General features: G+C 39.1%; 1 protein-coding gene across 1 annotated transcript in view; it reads right to left on the reverse strand.

Moving 5' to 3' along the window:
• The window catches only part of LOC124799157 (gamma-glutamylcyclotransferase-like), a 42,847-nt gene that overhangs the window by 17,611 nt on the left and 531 nt on the right, over nucleotides 1-24,705 (reverse strand). The gene's annotated exons all lie outside the window — the stretch shown is intronic.

The following is a 24,705-nucleotide window of genomic DNA, read 5'->3' on the forward strand; positions in this document are numbered from 1 at the left end:
AATGTATAACAGTCAATAATAGTTAGTCAACGTCATAGTCATCATGTCAAGACCAATGTTTGCCAAGCCAGATCAAAATGTACTGTTGTTGAACAACTGTCAGTGAGCCAAGATATGCAATTACTTCCTCTCTCCAAAAAAAAATATATACTGCTTAGTTATTTAACAAAGTGTGTGTATAGACTATCTTCCTTCTATTTTAGTGTTCTAGTCTGCTCTCTTCATCCTCCTTGTTCCATAAGACCAACAAAAAAAAATATGCTCCTCACTTACTTTACCTCTTATACACCAAAACTCCAATAATCATACCTCAATAATATCTCTTCAATACGTCTTATCATTAATATCATTTACCTTACCTCTTGTCCACAAAAACTCCAATAATCAACAACTTAATATACTCTCAATACCTCAATAATACGTCGCTACATATAAACCTCAGCACCAATATCATTTCACTTCCATAACAACTCTTTCCTAATATACTCTCAATACCTCAATAATACGTCGCTACATATAAACCTCATTGCCAATATCATCTCACTTCCAACACAACTCTTTCCTCTAGTCAGTCTCCTTGAACAAGTACAGATAAAATCCTAATGCAACTTCAATTCAGCATCCCATACAATCCGAAGACACAGTGTCCACACACAACCTCTGTGTAATCCATCTGACCCAAATTTTCTACTCATTATAAATTATAAGATACATTTTGGTTCCTTGTCCATCATTAAATAAAAGAAATGCATACCTGACCTCTAACAGACTTAGTTCGAATAACTCTCAGTAATTACGTACGATTACGGAGTGTGAATGATCATAATATTTCACAGTGTGTACACCACTTCAAGAATTATGGCAAACAGAAGCAAACATGTGGAGTATTTTTTGTGTCAAGTGTCACTTCCTATTTCAATTGCTCACGAACAATGCAGTGTAATAACTGTTAATGGTCTAAACCTAGTTTCGGTCTGTCATGTCGTTAGCCTCCTTCCTATTAGCATAAATTTATACAGCTTCCATAAAACCTCCAGCTCATGTGACTTCTATGACTTTCTTGTACTAATGTCGATCGTCGAATTATAGCAGTTAATTTTCTTATCTTAAAAATATATGGCACTGAGCGTAAGCAAAACTTGCAATAGCGAGTAAATATACCAGTAGAGAACAAAATGTCAACAAGTGGATGCAGCACAATTCCTACAACGAGGCTCTGCCAAGCGAACAATCTATAATTAATCCAATAGTGTGACCTAAACTCTATGTTTATACACAGTATATCAGCATTTCTATACACCAAATTAAAGAGCAGTTATGGCAACAAAACAGAATGTGTAAATATGTAATCCATACGCATAGCAGTAAACATATATCTTACGTAATAAACAGGTCATTAGCATCATATCAGCATAAGCAAATAAATATTCATATGTCATCTTAATAAGCAAACATGAAGGCACAAGCAGATAAATCACAAAGTATAACTTACATAACTAAACTCATCAGCACAATAAATCTGGTTACAATTATAATTCAAATAAATAAGCACAGCAGGCACATAATAAAAAAATATGACATCAGTGAAAAAGCATAGCACCCAAGCGATGCATAATCTATACAAGTCACAACCCAGTTCATTAATCAATAATTGTCAAAATCAGTCAGTGAAAAAGCATAGCAGCCAAGCGATGCATAATATACACAAGTTACAACCCAGTTCATTAATCAATAATTGTCAAAATCAGTAAATGTACACAAGCACGTCGCTTCACAAGTAAATCCATAGAACATAAAATTAGCACAAAGTATGAATCACGTAATCGCGAGCAGCAAATTACGTCTAAAGTACGTACCTAAGTGGAAATATGTTACCTGAAAAATGAACTCAATTAATAGTTACCCTTTTTAGTTTATTAGTTTCTTCATCGAAATTACATTCTTCCTGAAAATTTCTCGATAGCAAGTCCTCTTAACGTCGGAGACACACAGAGTTTACCTGAAGTTCTTAAATATTTTATAGAACCGTATCCTGAAAAATACTGAATGTTAATAACAGAATTCATCAAGTCACTATAGCTTTATACTGAATTTAGTCGGAGAAATTAAACTGTGTATTTGTTTATGTCTGTCAGTGCATTCGCACTGAGCGCTCGATCAGCTGTGGGCGCGTGACGTATTTTATACAACCGTATCCTGCAAAATACTGAATGATAATAACACAATTCAACAAATCCTTATAGCTTTATACAGAATTTAGTCGGAGAAATTAGACTGTGTATTTGTTTACGTCTGTCAGTGCATTCGCACTGAGCGCTCGATCAGCTGTAGGCGCGTGACGTAGGAAGTCATTGTTCGCGGTCAACGACTGCCTTGTGCGGCGCGCAGACTTGACTGTTGCTTTGAGTATGTGCCGCCGCCAAAACACAGCGCGGTATCCTTGTACTCTCTGCGTGTTTACATGTAGCTGTTAGTTCTCCAAAGTATGTCATTCTACAAAAATTTTTACGTTTGATATATGATGTATTCCTTTAGAGCGTCGAGATTTAAGAGTTTCTACTTCAACAGTGTTATCATGAATAATTTTGTGAATTCTATATGGACCGTTATAAAGCAGAAAAAATTTGCGACACAAGCCTTTTCCTTTGTGAGACAAATGGTGGGACTTAATTAATACCTTCTGACCAACTGACAAGATTTTTGAACGACCAGTACGTTTGGCTGATTTCTCTCTTCTAGCAGCCGCAGATGCAATATTTTGCAGAGCCAGGTTGACAACTTCAGAATGCCGCAGTTTCCGTGAAGGCGGAAAAGGAACTATTTCAGAAATGCGATTTGTCGGTGCTTTATTTTTTAATATTAGTAACGGCGGTAAAGAAGTTGAATCATTAGGAAGTTCATTCAGAATGTTTTGAAAAATATGAAGATACTGTTCCCAAGTTCTGTGATTCTGATGACAATAAAGACGGCACAATTTATTGATTTCCTTCATCCATCTCTCTGAAGCGTTAGATTGAGGGTGAAAAAGTGAAATGAAAATTGGTTTAATTTTACGACGCTGTAGAGTACGAAGCCAAATTTTAGAACGAAACTGTGATCCATTATCTGATATAACCTTGTCAACATGACCAACTTCTTTAAGAAAATGTTTGATGAAAGCGTTAGATACTGAACGAGCTGTTGCTTTGCGTAAAGGTGTAAAACACACATATTTTGATGTCAGTTCCACTGCTACGAAAATGTACGCAAAACCATTAGTAGAACGAACCACTGGACCAAACAAATCGACTGCAGCCATCTCCTTTAATTTCGCTGGAATGATGGGAAACAACGGTGCTCTGTGAGAAATCGTTGGAGGCTTAGCCATTTGACATAATTTACATTTGGCAAGAACAGATCGAATACGTTTTTCCATATTACTGAAGTAACAATTTTCTCGTAATTTGTGAAAGCATTTTCGGGGACCAAAGTGTGCATAACTGAGATGCGTATACCAAATCAATTTATTGACCCACTCATCAGGAATACAAACTAACCAAACGGAGTTGTCGACCGATTTTCGTTTAAAAAGAATGTTATTGCGAACTAAATAATGCTGTCTAATCGCTACGCTTTCCTTTCTACTCCACTTCTCCTTAATGTCCTTCCAGATTGGATCCTTATTTTGCTCCTTAGCGATATCCTGGAGCGAAGACGAAATAAAGTTCTCAAACGCAACACCTTGAATATACATCAAACAATAATTGTTTTCTTTGCAGTCCTCTTCAGCACTTCGTTTCAAACCTATAGGTGCACGTGATAAAGCATCGGCAACAATATTAGAAGAACCCTGTATGTAAACAATACTAAAGTCAAATTCCTGTAGGTACAACGCCCATCGTGACAATCTGCCATGAGTTAATTTTGTTGACATAAGAAATTCCAGAGCTCGATGATCGGTGTAAACCTTAGTATGTCTGCCAAACAAAAATGTGCGAAATTTTGTGAATGCCCATACAACAGCCAAAGCTTCAAGTTCCGTAATCGAATAATTCTTTTCTGATTTAGAAAGAACACGACTTCCAAATGCAATAGTCTTCTGTACTACAACGCCGTTTTCTTCTATCTCTTGAAATAAATGTGCTCCTAGGCCTTTGTATGATGAGTCCGTCGCCAAACAAAATTCTTTAGATAAATCCGGATGTGAAAGAAGTGGAGCAGCAACTAAAGCATCACGAAGCTGTTCAAATTCTGACTGAGCTTCCTCATCCCAACACCAATTAGATTTCTTTCCAGATAGTTCACATAAACGAGGTGTGGCCAAATCGTCCAATTTAACAAAGCGTCTAAGAAAATTACAGACACCAAGGAAACTACGAACATCACGTTTTGTGGTAGGAACAGCATAATTACGAATAGCGTCTAATTTCTCTGGATCAGGAAGAATACCTTCTGTAGAAATAATGTGACCGAGAAATTTCACCTGAGAACGACCAAATTCAGATTTTTCCAAGTTTACTGTAATGCCAACTTTTGCAAAGATACGTAATAATGAATCCAAAATTTTGTTGTGTTCACTCCAAGAACGTTTAGCAATAAGAATGTCGTCAACATAAGAAGTAATGTTGTCACGAAGATAAACAGGTAAAATTTCATTTAAACTACGAATGAATGCTGCTGAAGATACAGTAAGTCCAAACGGTAATTTCCGAAATTGGTAACAGTTACCAAAGGCTAAAAAGGCAGTATATTTTCTACAATCAGGGTGGAGTTCTATTTGCCAAAAACTTGCGCGCATATCAATTGTGGATAAGACTTTAATTCCATGGAAATGTTGAAGAAGTTCATCTAAATTTTGTGGGCGGTCAGTTTCAGGAATGATGATATTATTTATCTGTCTGGAATCCAGAACCAGACGAATTGATCCATCCTTTTTAAGAACAACGTGTAATGGGCTAGTATAAGGACTGACTGCAGGCTCAATAATGCCCTGATCTAACATGTACTGAAGTTCATTCTTAACCTTGTCTCTGTAAGCCAAAGGAATAGCGTAGGTTTTTCCGCGAAATGGTGTGTGTTCTTTTACTTTAAATAAATATTGTATGCCTTGTATAGTTCCTGTGTGATGACTAAACACTGTAGCATGTGAAGTCAAAATGTGGTGCAGCTCTTCTCTTGCAACGTCATCTGGCACTTCAGCTTTCTTAACCTTTTCATTAATTAACTCTTCGCTATTAATTGTCTCATCCATCGCGTCTCTGTATCTATTGTCATTATCATGAATAAACACATTGTCGTCATAATGCTCAACGAAAACATCAGAAGTAAGAAACCTTAAACATTTTGTATCTGACTCAGATCTTGTTAAACACTCGAAGAATTTTAGACATTTCGGCATTCCAGCAACAGTCAAATTTACACTTCCTTCTTTAAAGTTCAAAATTGCCTTATGTGCGTTAAGAAACTCCATACCTAATATAATTTGTGTACTGAGTAATGGAACAATAATAAAATTAGCAGAAAATTCGTGTCCTTGACAAACGAAATTTAAATTGGTCTGTTGTCTGACCTCCACACTTTTTCCAGAAATCGCACCTCGAATTGTAGTTTTAGAAATAGGTAACACAGGACAAGCAATAGTTCTTACACATATACGAAAAACTGATTCACTAATGACATTCAATGGGCTCCCAGAATCTAATACTGCAGTGAACGTATTCTTACCCATACATACTTCAATAACAGGATGTAAAAATGCGTCTACATTATTTTCCTTTTCGTCTAACAAAATGTCTCTCATGTCTTCCAGGCGTACGTAGTGTAAAGTCGTAGTGTCATTACTTTCTGAGCCGTCTATATTGCTGCCAGAAGCCGAAGCTGCAAGTCATTGTCGATTGTTTGCGTCACGTCTTTGAGTATTCGCGTCATTTCGCGGATCCATTTCTACGATTTGCACTTGTCTCTCTGAAATTCTGTCACGTGGAGGATGCCAATTAGGTCCCTCCTGTCTGTTAGATACAAATTCTTGGTTGTGTCTGTTATTAAAATTTCTGTTTTCCTGTCTGTCTGCATAACTACTTCTTGTGTAATTTCGACTGTCATTTCTGAAATTATTGTTGTATCTACTACCCTGATTATTTCTGTAGTAAGAATTTCTATTACTGTATGAATGATTTCTGTCCTGATGATACCGATTACTGTTTCCGTATGATTGATCATTCCGATACGAATTACCGTTGTTATAGTTGTCTGTGTAATTTCTGTTAGAACGTCTGTTATTGTCATAGGGCTGGTATCTATTGTCGTGTCTGTTACGTCTGTCATTCTCAAAATTACCCATATAACGCCCGTTCCGACCACTATCACTTTTCTCTGAAAATCTATTGTAATTACTGTTACTGAAAAAGTTACAAGAGGTCCCGTCGTCGTTGTCATACTCCAGTTCTTGCAACAAAGTCTTAAAAGTCTCAATGTCATCTTTACATCTTCCGGCCAAAGCAATTTGTCTTATGGATTGTGGCAGCTTAGTTAAACAAATGCGAATTAATTCAGTCGGGCTATAAGGGTTGGACAGGAACTGATTCTTTCGAATCATGTCTTCAAAGTACTCTGCCGGCGTGCGGAACTCAGACTGTTTGAAATTACGCTGCATAATAAGACTGTGTTTGACTCTGTCTTGCGTGTTTTCGGACCAATATGCCGATAGAAATGCATGATAAAAATCATTTAGATTATTACAATCTCTAATGAGTGCGCGCATCCGCGTCGCCGGTTCGTTTTCTAAATATCCACACATAAATTCCAGTTTATGACTTAGTGGCCAATTTGGTGGAAGTGCGTACATAAATTGATCTAGCCATGCACATGGATGTATGTCATTCTTAGAATTGCGGAAGATCTTAAATTTCCGGACAGTCAAAAAGTGTTTATAGTCAAAGTTTTCGCCTCGCGGCGACAAAGACCTACCGCGTCTGTCCCAGTCACAATGACGATTATTGTAAAGTTCGCGCGCCTGGCGCTCTCTTGTTGCATCCTGTAAATGAAACAAATTATTTTCTTCAAACCCCTCTGCTACCTGTGATTCCAAATTTCTTCTGCTATCTTTTCCTACAATTTCCCCTTCGATCTGCTTGACTTGCTTTCGTAATGCCTCAAATTCCCTTTTCACGCGTTCATTAAATTTTCCCTGATTTTCAACATGCTTATTTATGTTCTGGTATTCTTCGGTTTCTGCAAATGGTAATGGAGCTGTATCATCCGAATCTCTGTCCCCATGTAAACTAAGATTTGTCAGTTTATCTGAAATTTCCTCCACTCTTTCCGATAAGTCACCAAATTGTTCTTTCTGTTTATTTACGTCTTCCGTAAGTGTCGCGACTCGGGTTTCAGTATTGTCACATTTGGTAGCTAGCTGTTCATATTGTTGTGTTAGGTTATTTAATCTGTCATTTGGTACGGATCCTTCGATTCTCTCAAATATTTCTTCCTTATCCTTTGCACGTTGTAAATTTAACTCTGAAAAATTCTGTGCTATCACGCGATCTCTTTCTTCCTGTTCTCTATCCTGTTCCCTTTGTCTGATTTCTACTGCAATTAATCTATTATTGTGAGAATTCAGAATCGGTTGTACTTCTTCCCTGATTTCTTTCTTTAATTCATCTTTCATATTTTTGAAACATGTCCCTATTCTTGAATCTAACCGTGTTTCCAAAGTTCCCATCTCTGTTTTAATTGTTCCTATCTCTGTTTTTAATTCAGATCCTAACCGAGTTTCCATTGTTCCCATCCGTGTTTCCATTGTTCCCATTTGTGTTTTAATTGTTCCCATCTCAGTTTTAATAGTTCCTATATCAGTTTTAATTGTTCCTATTTGTGTTTCCATATCTGTTTTTAATTCAGATCGTAACTGTGATCCCACATTTAATATAGCACTCATCAACTGCTCCATAGTAACTGTTTCAAAATTCTTTTCACCCCTCACATTTCCCACAAAACCAGCTTCCTTCTGCATGGCTATAAAGCTATCTGTGTTCGATACTATTCCAGAATCTTCTATCGTTGATCTCGTATTCTGTGAATTTTCTGATTGAGAAAAATTTTGAAATGGTTCCGGACTATTTTCCCGACTTATCACATTGTTTTCCACCTCATTATCCACCATACTGTTTTCCTCTGTTGGCGAGTTCGCCATGTGAACAATTTCGTCATTCTCACTATTCATCATTTTTGCCTTTTTCATTGATCGCGTAATCATTTACAAAATATACGAAAGATTCGTCACTGTACGAAAATCACACACAATGACTCCTTATCTCCAACAGTACTATTCACACGAGATGTTTCCCTCAAACACGATTAACGAACAATTGAAATAATTGCACAAAATTGTCAAACGCGTATACAAGGCAATAAAAATTAAATTTTGAAAAATACCATTAGAAGAATGCCAATTACCAAATCTACACACTCAATACTGACTACAATCACTAAACTCAAAATTACTACAACAATACTACAGTCTACAATTTTCACAATTAGAAAAATTCCAAGGGACGATCCGAAGCAGCGGTCGCCACGTGCATGGGGGCTTAATTAAATATAATGATGATTGAAAATATTATTTTTTTGCTGTATGTCCGATTACGTAAGTCTCGTAAACGGTTGGCCCTGACTAGTATTATTACGCTATCTGACTGCTAAGAACAATGTAAGAAAATTTTCATAAACACAGTTAATTAATTAAGTCCCCAGCAACTATAAAACCTACAAAATCCAAGCACAAATGTAACTGTTCTGTATGTGGGAGTGTGACTCAACGCCCACATCTGGCACGGTTCTTTTCCAACAAGACAAGAATTTTGATACCAATTATACTGACGTGACAAAAGAAATTTAGAAAAACTATAATTACGCAAGAAAACCAAAATTCACTCTAATACAAGAACACGAGCCAGATGCTTTGTTGACTGAACCTGTAGTGACACATTATTTCAGATACACAACTAATAAAGGAACATTATAAATTTTACCTTCATATATATTGACGAAATCCACTCATTACAATAACATCTGCTATCTCTCCCATCAAATAACTGCATAGGACATGGAACTACACTCTTTACTACAACATCTTGCTCCAACTTCACAACAACCACGAGCTCTGCCCACGCACACACTGTCTCTATGAGTTCTTAACACACACTGTCCTCTCCAATGTCACAACAAGCACTGACTGCCACGAACTCTAAACAGGCACTGACTTCTCCGATCTCTTAACAAGCACAGACTGCCACGAACTCTAAACACGCACTGTGGAGGCGGCTTAATAGTACTCTTTGGCGCACTCTCTGGCGCAGTGGCACAGTGTAGCCACCTTTCAATATACATTGTTCACAAGCACTAAAATTCCTATTATTTTGGATATACAAATATTTAACTCTGCATTTTTCGTCATACATGTACCACACTTTATTAATTTTTTAAACATAATGTCATTTTTAAGGTTTTACTTCATTTTTTTACATGTTTGTAGTTAACGTCCATTTATGACACAAGAATTCATTCTTTTAATGTTGACAACAGTTAAAAAATGCACGTGCATCTAGGAAAAATGGAACAATATTGCTAAAGAATATATTCGTACATGTTGGAAATAAATAGATTGTCCATCCGTTTACTGTCATTGTCACATCACCTGCTGCTGTTAACTTGTACCACGTAAGGGTAATGAAACAAATATATCGACATTTTTGCAGCCGAATCCGCAGGTTGCGTGCGGCGGCTATGGTGTCAGGGGGGCCGAGCTGTGAGACTGGATGGCAGGCTGATGAGATCCAAGAAGAAGCGGTTGTCAAAATTAACACTTTATATCCAGCTTCTTTATTAGTCCTGCGGCGTGTTGTGGAGGTGATCACGCCCCTACCCCTCAGGAGTGGTCCGGTAGTCGGTCGGCCGACGGCCAGCGTCCGTCCAGATGGCCGCAACACAGGCTGGCGCCCAGCTTCCCCAACGCCTGCACCGGGCGCCCGGTCCGTGGCTGTGTCGAGTGAGGCGCAGCTTCGACGCCAGTGGCGCGTACTGATATCTGGCAGAGGTAATCCACCGTCGATGGATGACCAACCCAGGCAGCTGGGACGAGCGGTGAGATACATGCCAAGGTGGCTGCTGTGGTCGGGATGTGACCTACCGCTCCCTAGCATGAGTCTGACTGCTGCTGGAGTGGACCAACAGGCATGCTGCGTTGTGGCAGCAAGACTGGTGGGTGGACTTAATGTAGGAAGCAGGTACCGACTGGAAACCGTGGCTGCGGCCAGTGTCGCCCTGTAGTTCCTTATCTGTCGCAGCCCCTGCGACCTTATGGTACTACTGGACTCCCGATGAATCTGCTTCAAAATAAACGTCATTTACATCAGATGGCAGCGCACCTGTGACAGCGCATCTCTCCTCCTCACATACTTTTGGCAATACAATTTTAAACCCTACTCATGGAGGTACTGCCTTGCCACACCATGCGTTAGTGCTGTTCTGGCAAGTTAGCGAGCGAACCTAACTTGTCTTACAATAACCTGACGTGACAAAACTCATGGGCTACCTCCCAATATCGTGCCAGACCTCCTTTTGCTCAGCAGAGTGCAGCAACATGAAGTAGTATAGACTCAATAAGTCGCTGGAAGTCCACTGTAGAAATTTAGCCATTCTGCCTCTATAGACGTACCGAGTGAGGTGGCGCACTGGACTCGCATTCGGGAGGACGATGGTTCAAACCCGCTTCCGGTCATCCAGATTTAGGTATACCGTGATTTCCCTAAATCGCTCCTGTCAAATTCTGGGATGGTACCTCTGAAAGGGCACAGCTGGTTTCATTCCTAAATCCCTGACACTGTCCGAGATTGTGCTCTGTCTCCAATGACATCGATGTCGAGGGGACGTTAAACCCAATCTTCCTTCCTTTCTTCTTCTATAGAAGTCAATAACTGCGAAAGTGTTGCTGGTGCATGATTTTATGCACGAACTGACCTCTCGATTACGTCCTATAAATGTTCGACGAAATTCATGTCTGACTATCAAGGTGGCCAGAATGTTCTGACACGACACATTGTCACCCACAAAAATTCAATTATTTTTTGGGAACATGAAGTCCATAAACTGCTGCAAATGAAGTAGCCGAACTTAACCATTCTAGTCAATGATGGCTCAGTTAGACCAGAGGACTCAGTCTATTTCATGTAAACACAGCTCACACCATTATGGAGCCACCAGTTTCTTGTGCAGGGCCTGGTGACAACTTGGGTCCATGACTTCGTGGGGTCTGTGCTACACTCGAACCCTCCCATCAGCTCTTACCAGAAGAAATCTGGACTCATCCGACCAGGGCACAGTTTTCCAGCCATCCAAGGTTCAACCGACGTGGTCGATCCCAGGAGAAGAGCAGCAGGCAAAGTCGTACTGTTAGCAAACACAACCACGTAAGGAGGATGTGATCTTTTTCTGTATGCAAATTGTTACTCAACCCACCAAAATGCATACCAAGGGCTGAAAATCATTTTAACGCCACACCATCCGACTTTCTATCAATAGTTTAATTGTTTATTTAAATAATAATGCATCAAGGTAAAATGTTAACATTAAAACCATAGATGGTAACAGGATTGCAGACTGGCAGGTGGAGCTATCAAGTGATGAATCAGCAGTGCTGAGCATAGCCTTCCACACATTGATGAAGAGATGTGGGCAGTATCTGCACTGACTGCATCTTCAGCCGTCTCTCTCCAATACACTCAGTTGTAGATGTGTCGAAAGCGATAAATTTCCCACAACTGATATTGTTGGAGAAAACAAATGAAAAATGCTTAAATATAGGATAAACGGTATTAAAGAGTTGGACATATACCAAGCACAGCATTAGGTACTAATCTAAGTCATATAGATAAAATATGTGCTACTTGTGGCCAGCAAACGTCTTCTGATTTCAGTTACAGTTATGTCAATATGTGGTGCATGTGTATTGATTCAGAAATCATACCATATTAAATTGCATCAAAACGTTTTTATGATATCTTATACGTATGACATGCAACTGGCATGGCCAGCCGAAGTGGCCGAGCGGTTCTAGGCGCTTCAGTCTGGAACCGCGTGACCGCCACGGTCGCAGGTTCAAATCCTGCCTCGGGCATGGATGTGTGTGATGTCCTTAGGGTAGTTACGTTTGAGTAGTTCTAAGTTCTAGGGGACTGATGACCTCAGATGTTAAGTCCCATAGTGCTCACAGCCATTTTTTTTGCAACTGGCATGTACTGGGACAGAATACCATAGCATTCAGAGCGAATGAGATTACCATTTACTCATGCACACAGAACTAGTGCACACATGACAGTTCCGTTTTGTCACCAAGTCTTGTCTAGAAAGCGTCCGCAGCTCGTGGTCGTGCGGCAGCGTTCTCGCTTCCCACGCCCGGGTCCCGGGTTCGATTCCCGGCGGGGTCAGGGATTTTCTCTGCCTCGTGATGACTGGGTGTTGTGTGACGTCCTTAGGTTATACAATGTAAGCTTTCACGGCCGGTATTGTCTTCGCTTAAAACTTCCGGGCTGATAGGCCGTGGTCGAAGTATAAAACTCTCTCCTGACGTTTCGTCTCCGACTGCGGGAGACATCCTCGGAGGTAAAGCCGCTTTACATCCGAGGATGTCTCCCGCAGTCGGAGACGAAACGTCAGGAGAGAGTTTTATACTTCGACCACGGCCTATCAGCCCGGAAGTTTTAAGTGAAGGTCCTTAGGTTAGTTAGGTTTAAGTAGTTCTAAGTTCTAGGGGACTGACGACCATAGATGTTCAGTCCCATAGTGCTCAGAGCCATTTTTTAAACCACTATTACAGCACTAATGGTGTCTTTCTTTCCCTCTCTACTGATTTCTCCATTTGTACAATTTTTTTTCATTTCTATGAGTATGTGTGTGACACCATGTCTTCCCTCCTTCCCTCTTTGTAAATAAATATTTTTTTCAAAGAGAATGTGTGCTCTCTCAGTCTTAACCACAAATCTTGCAGTCATTTCTCTTTTGGCGCAGTTGGTGCTTTCATTTTAATAGCTCTCTCTTCCTTGGTACAAACTTCTAACTTTCTAGGAAATTATCCAAGATATCTACACACTTTGATCTAGCGCTTACATCACAAAATTTTTTGACTATTTCCTATGTATAAATGCAGATATCCTGTATGACCATGCCCTATCCGGATTTTACAATTTTTTTTGGCATTTTTATCGTTTTTACATATTTTTTCTATTTTTTCCATTTTCCATATTTTTCCGTGTATATATGTTATTATTGCTTACGTTATTAGGTGTGGGTTGCTATTTGTATCATCCAGCTGTGATCAGAGTCCCAATCCAGCTAAAATCACACACCTACATTTCTACGGGAGTAGATTGTTGATATTATTGTGTTGCAAACACACACGGAGCTCAGTTACGCCATTTCGTGTGATGCCTTCCTGCAATGGACCCCACTCTACCTCCCAGACCTACCACAGGTGGATCGATTTCTGGACGCGACCTAGAATTTTTGCACAGATAGATTCATCCCGAATATTATCCTGGAATTTGTGCAGATCAATCCACCCAACCATTAGCCCATAATTCACACTGATGGATACACCCTGAACAATATCCCCAAACACAGCATATGGTATATTCACCCCGAATACTATTCCTGAACATAGCGCATTCTGGATCACCATGAACAATATCTCATACCAAATGCAGGCAGATCTATGTTTCGGATGCTACTTTAAACCCATCCCGGGTAGTGGGAATCCCCACCCTAAAGCACCACACAAAATAGTGTAACTGATTTATGTGTGTGTTTGTAACAGAATAAATTCAACTATCTACCCCCACAGCAATCCATGTATGTGCATATGTTTCAGCATTGGCTTGGCACTTCGTTTTATGTTAGTTGACATTTGGAAGAAGTATAGTTTGTTGATATGCTGGCTGGGTTGGCACACTGTACCACAGATGGATGGTAAAAATAGTAACACATACCTAATAATATAAGCAATAATAATGTATTCACATGTGTACATTTACATGTAGAATGTGGAGAGATATGAAATAATTGATGGTAAAATATGTCAAAAGGTCTGAGAAAATGTAGGTAGGACATCGTCGTACAGAATATCTGTATTTATTCATAGGAAATAATCGAAATTTTTTGTGATATAAGCACTAGGTCGAAGTGTCTGCAGATATATCAAACAAGGAAACCTTAAGAAATATTTTCCATCAAAAGCCATCTGGCTATTTCCAGTATCCCATGGTGTAAGGGCGGAAAACTTATGATACTGCACAACTAATAATGCCTCTTTACACTTCTGCCAATACAATTACTAACTGTGAATGCATAATTTTATTTGCAAAATAAAATATTTTTCTTCTACTTATGTGTAACACATGAGAACTAGAAAAACATAGACTGCCTGGAAGTCTGAAGTGAGTAATGTCTTACTAATTCATGCAAGTGTAGGCACACTTGTGTTACAAATACTTTATATATGATTAAAATAGACTTTCGTCATAAGGTAAATGTGGTAAGCTGTATTTCATTTATATTAGCATAATGTATAGTATATTTTAATAGCGTTTTCCATTAGTTGACTGAATACAACAGTAAACATCAGAGAGAAATTAATTATCAACAATAGAAGATGTCCCATGAGGAACGGTCAGAACTCACAAGGATGACATGAAAGACCATTCAGTTCAAAACATTCTAATAAAGAAGGGCTCTAAGATGTATTCATTAAGAGCTGTGAGCACTTCTTAATCTTCGATGCTATGAAACAAATGATCTCTTCTATTGCAAGCTTTTAGCCTTCCATATTTTGAGAGCTGGTAGCATGGACAAAAAAAAAATAAAAATAAAAATCCGGTAAACATGGGACCCAAACTAGGTACATTGTGGGTATGAGCACTTGTTAACAAACTCCTGTATAGTTTTGTTTGTGACATCAGTAGAATGCCGTTTTCATAGTAGCAACACATGATACAGTTTTGTTTTCTTGCACTGAGACTGAAACGTGTCTGAGTTGTTGGCAACCAATAACATCTGGGATGGACACACTGCTGGGGAGTAGTTCATAGAACACAATACCATTTTTGAGCCACCACATGAAAAATATTGTGTTGACACTGTCTTTTGCTCGAGTATACGTGTTTTGTTAGGGCTCAGCCGTCAAATTCTTCTTAAGAAGTTAACATAAACACATCATAACTTGATTTAAAGTGTGCAATACTCCTAAACCCAATTTCTGAATCTTGGCCTTTGTATGCAAACGTAGCGCGACGTTTTAATAGTCCCAATTCACCACATATGCCAGTTATCGAGACCTTCTGGATGTTGAAAACCATTCATGCCAGAACTATCGTTCTTCAAACAAGAAAACCTTATTATGTGTCTGGCTTGAAAGCACCAGCCCGACACCCAATATGAAGGATTCCAGTTGCCACTGTTGCCTTCACATCTCTATTAAGCTCAAAGCGAACGATATATTCCGCTTTTGGCTCTATTTAACAACACACAATGTTGATATGTTTCAAGTATGGAAAATACAATACGTAACTGCAAGATACAACTGCAACACACTCACGATACCACACTGCATCAGCACTTGACCTGAAATGGTGGGTGTGGCGTGGCCAGCTGTTTTGTAGAATTATTTGTGGAAGTTTTTGCTACTACTGAAGCAGATTATCTTTGAGGTTGTATGTGACATAACTTCAGCAGACAGCTAAAATACAGTTTGAAAGATAAGAGAGCGAGTGTGAACGAAATTGAGACATCGTGTCTACATCTTGCAACGTTTAACACTTTTTTTGGGTTACAATACTTCGTCTAGATACTCCCAAATTTTACAATGTTGCCAAATTGTGCATATGGCCAGTCTTAGAGTTCTGAGCAGCGACTGGTTTTATTGGCTCCCTTAAGCAGACGACTTGGACTTAGGCTCTATGGCAGCCAGATTTATGTCTAAGACTGTACATACTGTGCTACAGCTGAAAGTAGGACAGTTCCATGATGATGACAAATGGTTCATATGTGAGTATGGGATTCGTACCCCCTTGTACTCATACTATTCACTGTGTGACTGAGTGTTGGCTTTTTAATTTATTTGTAAATAGTGAATGTATGTGTGAAATAGTTGGAAGACCACTTGTCATAGCAGCGTTTGTGTATAGGTGTGTGAGTGAATATACATGCCTGATTGCACACTACTTGGACATATATATTTTATGCATATGTAATATGCACATAAATATTGTGTGTATGTCTTTTATGTTATCTGTGGTTTTTTTCACTGCTGCTGCTAGGCTCCATTTCCCACACACACACACAGATATATATGTGTGTGTGTGTGTGTGTAACTGCAGGTTATATATATAAAAACTGAAAAAATGCAAGTTCTGTGTATATGTGTAGAAATAAATGACTGAAATATAAATACTGTACATAGAAATAAAATGTAAATAAAATTATTAAACTGTAAATACTGAATGTAGAAAGATAATAGCAACTGATGTAAGTTCTTCTACCTTCTATCTTATAGTCATAAGCTATCAGAAAAATAACTTTGTAAATAAACCCTATATATAAGAAAAAGTAATGGCTGTCTAAGTACATCAACAAAACATTTTGACTGTAAATAAAAGAATGCTGTGTGTACAAGTAATAGCTTTGTAAAAGAAAAATTGTTAACAAACAATAAATGATTGTAAAAAAGTAATGTATTACAAGAACAAAATTGTTCTTAATAAACTGTTAGCTAATTTCTTATATCACTGCTATTATTTCTAAACCCTGCCATTGCCAATGTTAGTAATCATTTGCTTATAACAAACCTTAGTGTCTCCCCCATGATGCACAGGCCCCCAATGAAGAGCCTTAAACAGTTGAGTTAGTTATAGAGGATGATAGTGGTGAGCCAGCTAGAATCTCATTGGTCCATAGGGATTCCCGACATTTTAATGTGCTCCCACTGTCCAGAGGTTTACCACAAATTTTATATCATACGACCAACGACAAGCTTTGTCAGGAACTTGAATATAACTACTCCACTTGCCAGAGGTGTGTGAGGGTTTGCTCTGGATGGCATTGATCAATTGCCTGTGGTTTCCTGCTGGAGAGAGGGGAGTGGGGCATGATCTTGATTGTGAGTCACCAAAGTGTGTAACTGAACACCAGGAGTCCTTATCAGCGACCTTGAAATAAGATCCTTATCTGTTCCCATTGTCTATTTGATAACCTACTGATTATCAGTTACAATGTTATCATATCAAAGGATGAGCAGGTTGCCTATCCCTCTTGTCTTTGGGCTCGTACCCATCCTTGATAACTACTGGTGTACCCTGCTTATGTTGAAGTTTGGTTGAATATTTCATCCAGCACTAGTGATCCAAAAATTATTAGCGCCGTGGCTTTGAACACAAATTAATATTTTAGTGACGCCTTTTGTGTTGGCTGGGCCTTTGCCCCCCCCTCCCCCCCCCCCTCCCCGCTGGAGCCAGCACCTGGATGCAGTGTGCCCCTTGTTGGGAGATGCTACAAGACGGCTTGCATCGTGGGGAGGCTTGAGCAATGCTCATGCAGGACGATGCAGCTGACCTAGACGTGGACGCGGAAGGGACATCTGATTCACGAGACACGGCACTGCCGGCCCACCGAGCGACTTGATTAAAGTGATTTACGCTCTCACCGTTCTCCAGCAGCAGCTGCCAGCTTTATTTGGCTTGCAAACCACACAGTTTGTTTACGAAAATGGACGTGCGTAAAATTTCTACATTAGCTGTATTAAAACGCCCATTTCCTTCCTTTTCCGTATGCCAGTCATGTCGCTCTACCCATAGTACTCATAAATAAAAGCTTCAATATCCATCACATGTCATAAGACAATGGAGAAAGTTCCATGTCCTGTCAATAAGGCTATCAGCTTGTAGAATGTTACAAAATCAGGTACTTGTGTACTTACTCCTGAGAGACAGCACACTTACTTTTAATGAAAAAAATCTGGATACAGAAGGATGGAAGCCCACTACACATCTTTTCTCAACACGGCGCGTCTACCAACTAAACTACATTATGCTAAATTTCTATAATGAACGACCTGGTATTTTATGTTACGATCTTCTGAAGACTTTAATCGCCGATATGTTATTAATTATAACAAATCATACCAATAACGACGAGATTTCGATAGAACTTCAATATATTGGAGCTTACGAACAGCATATAGTAATAGGTTGTAAGTGATATCATAAAACCCCACAAAGCACGTGCTTCAACTGAAAAGTACACATACAATACAGGGTCTCCCAAGCTCTCCTTTTGACATAGGAAGCTTTCTTGCCTCTTATTGGTCTAGTTTAGCGGCACATTGCCAAAAAATCGTAGAACTTATTTTGTGTTTCACGTGACGAAATGGCTCCTTAACGTTTAATAGCAGTAAGGGACTTCACAAAACTCGTTCAGTTCCACGTCAACATTAGCTAAATCATTCCGTGTGAGGAAGTCATTAGGCTGCGGTAGCAGTGGCACCGACAACGCGTCAGTTTTTGGTGCGATCAGTGAGGTTAGAATCTGTTACGTCAGGGAGATTAGAATCTATTATATCCTCTGTGGAGGGGATGTACGCCACGACGCCTCTGTATGCCAACTTGTAGTCGAGTGCTTAATTATGACTTTTGCTGTTAAAATGACGCTGAATGCTTCTGAGTGACCTATATCTGTCTCGAAAAGAAAGTGGTGAGTACTGTACATTCTCTCTAGTTACTGGAATAATCAGACAAGTGTTACAAATATATTAAATGAAGAGAGGAAAGTTCTATTACACAGTCGAGGTGATCTGAGGTGACACTGAAAAGCTAGATTACGAATAGCTTCAAAAAATTTTGCGAAACAGACGTATGTAAGTTAAGCTTCAATTACTGTCACTCAGCAAGTGGGCGAAAGACAAACAAAAATTTCAGATTAAGATACCCTAAACACCTAAAGCACTGAGAAGAGAAAACATACGCTACATTCGCAGATCAACTCATATGACAGAATCACCATACTTCTGGCATAAAAACATCAGTAAGCGGTAATACACCGAAGCGCAAAAGAAACTGGTATAGGCGTGCGTATTCAAATACAGAGATATGTAAGTAGGCAGAATACGGCGCTACGGTCGGCAACACCTATATAAGACAATAATTGTCTGGCGCAGTTATTAGATCGGTTGCTGCTGCTACAATGGCAGGTTATCAAGACTGAAGTGAGTTTGACGTTGTGTTATAGTCGGTGCACGAGCGACAGGACACAGCATCTCCGACGCAACGATAAAGTGGGGATTTTCTCGTGTACCATGAATATCAGGAATTCGTTAAAACATCAAATCTCCGACATCGCTGCGGCCGGAAGAAGATCCTGCAGGAACGGGATCAACGATGGCCGAAGAGAATCGTTCAAAGTGACGGAAGTGCAACCCTTCCGTGAACTGCTGCAGATTTCAATGCTGGGTCATCAACAAGAGTCAGCGTGCGAACCGTTCAACGAAACATCACCGATATAAACTTTCGGAGCCGAAGGCCCACTCGTGTACCCATGATGAGTGCACGACACAAAGTTTTACGCCTCCCCTGGGCCCGTCAACACCGAATTTGGACTGTTGCTGACTGGAAACATGTTGCCTGGTTGGGCGAGTCTCGCTTCAAATTGTATGGAGCGGATGGACATGTACGGGTATGGAGACAACCTCATGAATCCATGGGCCCTGCATGTCAGCAGGGGACTGTTCAAGCTGGTGGACACTCTGTAATGGTGTGGGGCGTGTGAAACGCCCTCTTCAGAAGATATCTCCACCCTTTGTACTCCTGCGTATTTATGCATAGCCCTGCAGGATTCATGGTGTCAGTTTCCTCCAGCACTACTTCAGACGTTAGTCGAGTCCATACCAAATCGTGTTGCGGCGGTTTTGCATGCTCGAGGGGCCCTACACGATATTAGGCAGGTGTACCAGTTTCTTTGGCTCTTCAGTATAGTAATTCATAGTCAGCTAATCCTCAGCTACCACAAACTGAAAAAGATCCACTGCTGTAACTTTAAACAACAAAATTAACATAGTCACCTTTCTCACTTTAACACATCCTAATTTTTTGAGGTTATGATCTAGGTCTAAAATTTCCGATGAAGATTTCCTTTGTGTTGCAAATGACATTCTGCAATAACCAAATGCGGTAAGCTGAGATGGGTAGACAGTCACAGAATACACTTAAAGTAATACAAGGAAATGTTCAGTTAATTACAGAGGCCAACGATGGAAAAACTTTGTTGCTAAAAATACCTTATTCTTATGTTTTTAGGGTGGGAAATCCAAATATGATACTTAAAAAAACTGTATCACCGCCATTTCTTCACATTTTACAGTTGAATTTATTAAATTAAGCGATTTTTTTAAAGAATTTAACAGCTTTTGTATAGTTAAAATAATTTTAAAAAGAAGTGTAATGAATGTAGATGACGTTAGTAACACTGCTGAAAAACATTTGCTGGCAAAAAAGGTCGATTCTATTTTTGTGTTAACAAATCGTGTTGGTTTACTGTCAACCTAACCCCACTTTCCCGTTTTCTGTACATGCGCTAAGTACATTGTCTAATCGTGGTTGTAAAAACTCTGCTGACAGTTTTTGTTATATTTGTGGTGAATTTGTGATTAAAAACAGCAAAGAAACATTACAGACTTTGTGAGAAAGGTTTATCTATCATACTTTAGATCTAAACTTGGTGATCAAGATAAGTCTTGGGCGCCACATAAGGTATGTTATGTGTGTGTGGAAGATTTGAGAAAATGTTCCAAATAGGAGAAGATTTGCGCCTTTAGATCTGCTGTTTCTAAGAAATCATTCAGATGATTGCTACTTTTGCAGTGTTGATATTACTGGTCATAATTCGAAAAACAAGAAGGTAATAAGCTACACTAACCTTCCATCCGCCATCCTACCAGTTGGGCATGGTGTGCCAAATGATTTAAATTCTATTCCAACAGAAGTATTTTCTGATGTACGATGTGATTTAGATGAACCAGATGATGATGAATTCCATTGAAATAAGGAAGTCTAGAGGCCAAATTGTTTACTCAAACCGAGCTTAACGATTTGGTTAGGGATCTGGGCTTAACGAAAGAAAACGATGAATTGCTTGGCTCTAGATTAAAACAAAAGAACTTACTGGCAGTTGGAACCAGCATATACATGTGTAGAAAGAGGGAGCAGCAATTTTCCAGTTTTTTTCAAGAGGGTGATTTAGTATACTGCTCAGACATCCCCAGTCTGATGAATGAGTTTGGTATCGAATACAAACAGGAAGACTGGAGGCTCTTTATTGATTCACCCAAAACTAGTTTAAAGTCTGTTTTATTACACAATGGTAACATGTAGCATCTATACCTGTTGGACATTCTGTACATATGAAAGGAAGCTATGAAAACCTAGAAACAGTGCTAAATAAAATAGGCTATTCTGCTCATGGTTGGATGATATGTGGCGATCTAAAAGTAACATTCATGCTCCTTGGTCAGCAAGGTGGCTTTACCAAATTTCCATGTTTCTTGTGTGAATGGGCCAGTAGGGCTAGGGATCAACACTGGTGCAGAAAGAACTGGCCTGTGGGGGTGTCTTTAAAATCTGGTGAGAAGAACATTCTACGCAAAAAACTTGTAGATACAAATCGTAGGCTGCTACTCTTGCCACCTCTACATATAAAGTTAGGCCTAATGAAACAGATTGTAAAGCCTTTGGCTAAAGATGGACCATGTTTTAAGTATCTCTGCCAAAAGTTCCCACACCTTTCAGGGGCTAAACTGAAAGAAGGCGTCTTTGTCGAACCTGAAATTAGAAAATTGACTTTTGGTGTTAACTTTGAATCCAAAATGATCTTAAATGAGAAAGAAGCATGGGTATCATATAAGCAAGTCGCTACAAAGTTCTTAGGACATGAAAAAGACCCAGCTTATGTTTCTACTATAGCTACAATGTTGAAGAAGTTTAAAACTTTAGGGTGTTTAATGAGCCTGAAAGTTCACTTTTTGGACAGTCACCTTGATTACTTCCCGGACAATATGGGAGGTGTTAGTGAGGAGCAACGAGAGCGTTTTCACCAGGACGTTAAAGTGATGGAAAAACGCTACCAAGGCCGCTGGAACACCAACGTGATGGGGGACTATTGTTGATCACTTCACCGAGAAGTTAAGCAAGGGACTCATCGTAGAAAAGTCCGCCCCCGGTAGCTGAGTGGTCAGCGCGACAGACTGTCAATCCAAAGGGTCCGGGTTCGATTCCCCGCTGGGTCGGAGATTTTCTCCGCTCAGGGACTGGGTGTTGTGTTGTCCTAATCATCATCATCATTTCATCCCCATCGACGCGCAGGTCGCCGAAGTGGCATCAAATCGAAAGACTTGCACCAGGCGAACGGTCTACCCAACGGGAGGCCCTCGTCACACGACATTTCATTTATCGTAGAAAAAGCTACACATAGAGCTTCAAAGAAAAAAGAGGAAGAAAATACAAACCAATTCCAGCTGACAAGTGAAACCTCTATTAACACATATCATTGTTTTAAGTAGCTTACTGTAAATATAAACCATGCTTATGTTGTAACAAAGCTTTTCATTAATTTCCCCATTTACCGTGTAGAACAGGATTTTTATACTATATAATAAAAAGAATTTTCCTCGAAAACTATGGGTGATACAAAAAAACCAAGGCTAGACTTGTATTCAGCTCATAAAAATCTATAAAGATCAGCTATCACAGTAAAAAAGTTTAAAAAAGAATTCGTTGGCCTGTGTTATTAAATTTTTAAGTTGTTCGAAACTCGTGGTTTCCAATAAAGTTGCGATTTCAGTCCGCGGGTTCCGAAATATATAACTGTTACTACATTTCTCATTCTCAGGATGCCACAAACTCCTGTCGTGTTCTAAACTCACAAGTTTCTCAAAATTCGTGTTCTACACGTGAGAACGTCGCTCAATTCGACAGAAGAAAACAAACCGAATCTAATTCCTCCAACTGTTGTCTGAAGTCTGTATGTTGGCGCATTAACCCTAGGATGCATGGTGCCGAAAACACACATGAATGCATATGCAGGGCCTCCAAGGACCTGCCCTAATTTAAAATTTTCCTCTTTTCATATAATCATTCTTTGGAGTTAAATTTATTTATGTCAAATTTATTGTCATATTGAAAGATTCCTAAGATACAGTAACAAGATCTGGTGGGCCTGATTAACATTTTATTAATGTTTTAAAAAAACTCTAAGAGTGAATTTTTATTTGTTCCATCCATTTATATACAACATATACAAATAATTTTATTAATTCTGTTATAAGTTGCAGTTTACATTTTATAACATTTATTACAACCAATTTCTGCAATTAAAACAATCTCATTATTCACAATATTATGTATATAGGCAATATTTTGACAAAAAGTTATTATTCATTGTTCACATAAAATTGCATTTTTCTTAGTTTTCAACATGTGACAAACAAGAAGCACAAAGAACGCCACTATGTTCCTTACAAATGTTAGTTTTACACTTAATGCATGTCATAGCACTTTTCCTGTGTTTATTATATGGACAATAATTGCATCTTCTTCTTTTTCCTGAAACAGGTAGTTGGTTCGGCAATATGACATCTTTTTGAACACCACGTCTTTGCATGGCATCAACGATTTTCTTTGGAAGATTAGGGATCTGAATACGAGGTTCCATTAGTGGTCTTACCATTTCCTCTGCTAAATCTCTTAGGAACAAACGCTTTTATCACTTCTTCCACTATGGTATGTCAGATGTTGGGCGGAAAATAAAATTTCATTGTTCACTGCTGCGACGTCCATCATATTCATCCATAATGCAAATGGCCATCTTCTTGTTTGTCTCTTGCTAGTGTAATAACGAATTTTCTGGTCCATTTGATCTACTCCACCCTTCATAGAGTTATAGAAGTTTATTATATCTGGTTTCTTTTTTGCATGAGTTTCATCAATGTTTCTGTCATGATGCATTGTGCTAATGATAACTACAGACTTTTTCTTTTTGGGAAAATAACTCACCATTATAATGTCACCTCTAAATGCAAACAAAGAGGACTGAATTCGCTCTTGAGGCAGATGGTTTCATCTCATCAGGAATTTCTGGTTTACTTTGTTTGATTGTTCCTACCACTGTAATTTGCTTCTGAAGCATCTCTTCTGCCAGCTGCACACTAGTAAAGAGGTTGTCAACAGCAATATTTTATTTATGATCCTTCAATGCTTTTAGCAATATCTTTCACCACATTCAATTCAAGATTTTTCTGAATAGGTTCATGGGGCTTCCTTCCCATGTAAACAATTCCGTCTAAAGTATATGCAGATGTAGCATCACATAACCAAAATATTTTTATGCCATACTTGGCTGGTTTAGAGGGCATATACTGGGTGAAACTGCATCTTCCACGGAATGGGACTAGCTGTTCGTCAACTGTGAGCGAATCATTGGGAATCATTCTATTTCTACACTTGTCAAGAAATAGTTCCCAAAGAAAGCGAACAGCTGCAAGTTTGTCATCTGCAGATCGAGCTTCAAGGCTACGCCTGTCATCAAATCTAATCATTCTCCTTATATCCTAGAATCTATTTACTGACATGGTGGCCTTAT

This window comes from Schistocerca piceifrons, chromosome 5 (genome assembly GCF_021461385.2).
Source record: "Schistocerca piceifrons isolate TAMUIC-IGC-003096 chromosome 5, iqSchPice1.1, whole genome shotgun sequence".
NCBI lineage: Eukaryota > Metazoa > Arthropoda > Insecta > Orthoptera > Acrididae > Schistocerca > Schistocerca piceifrons.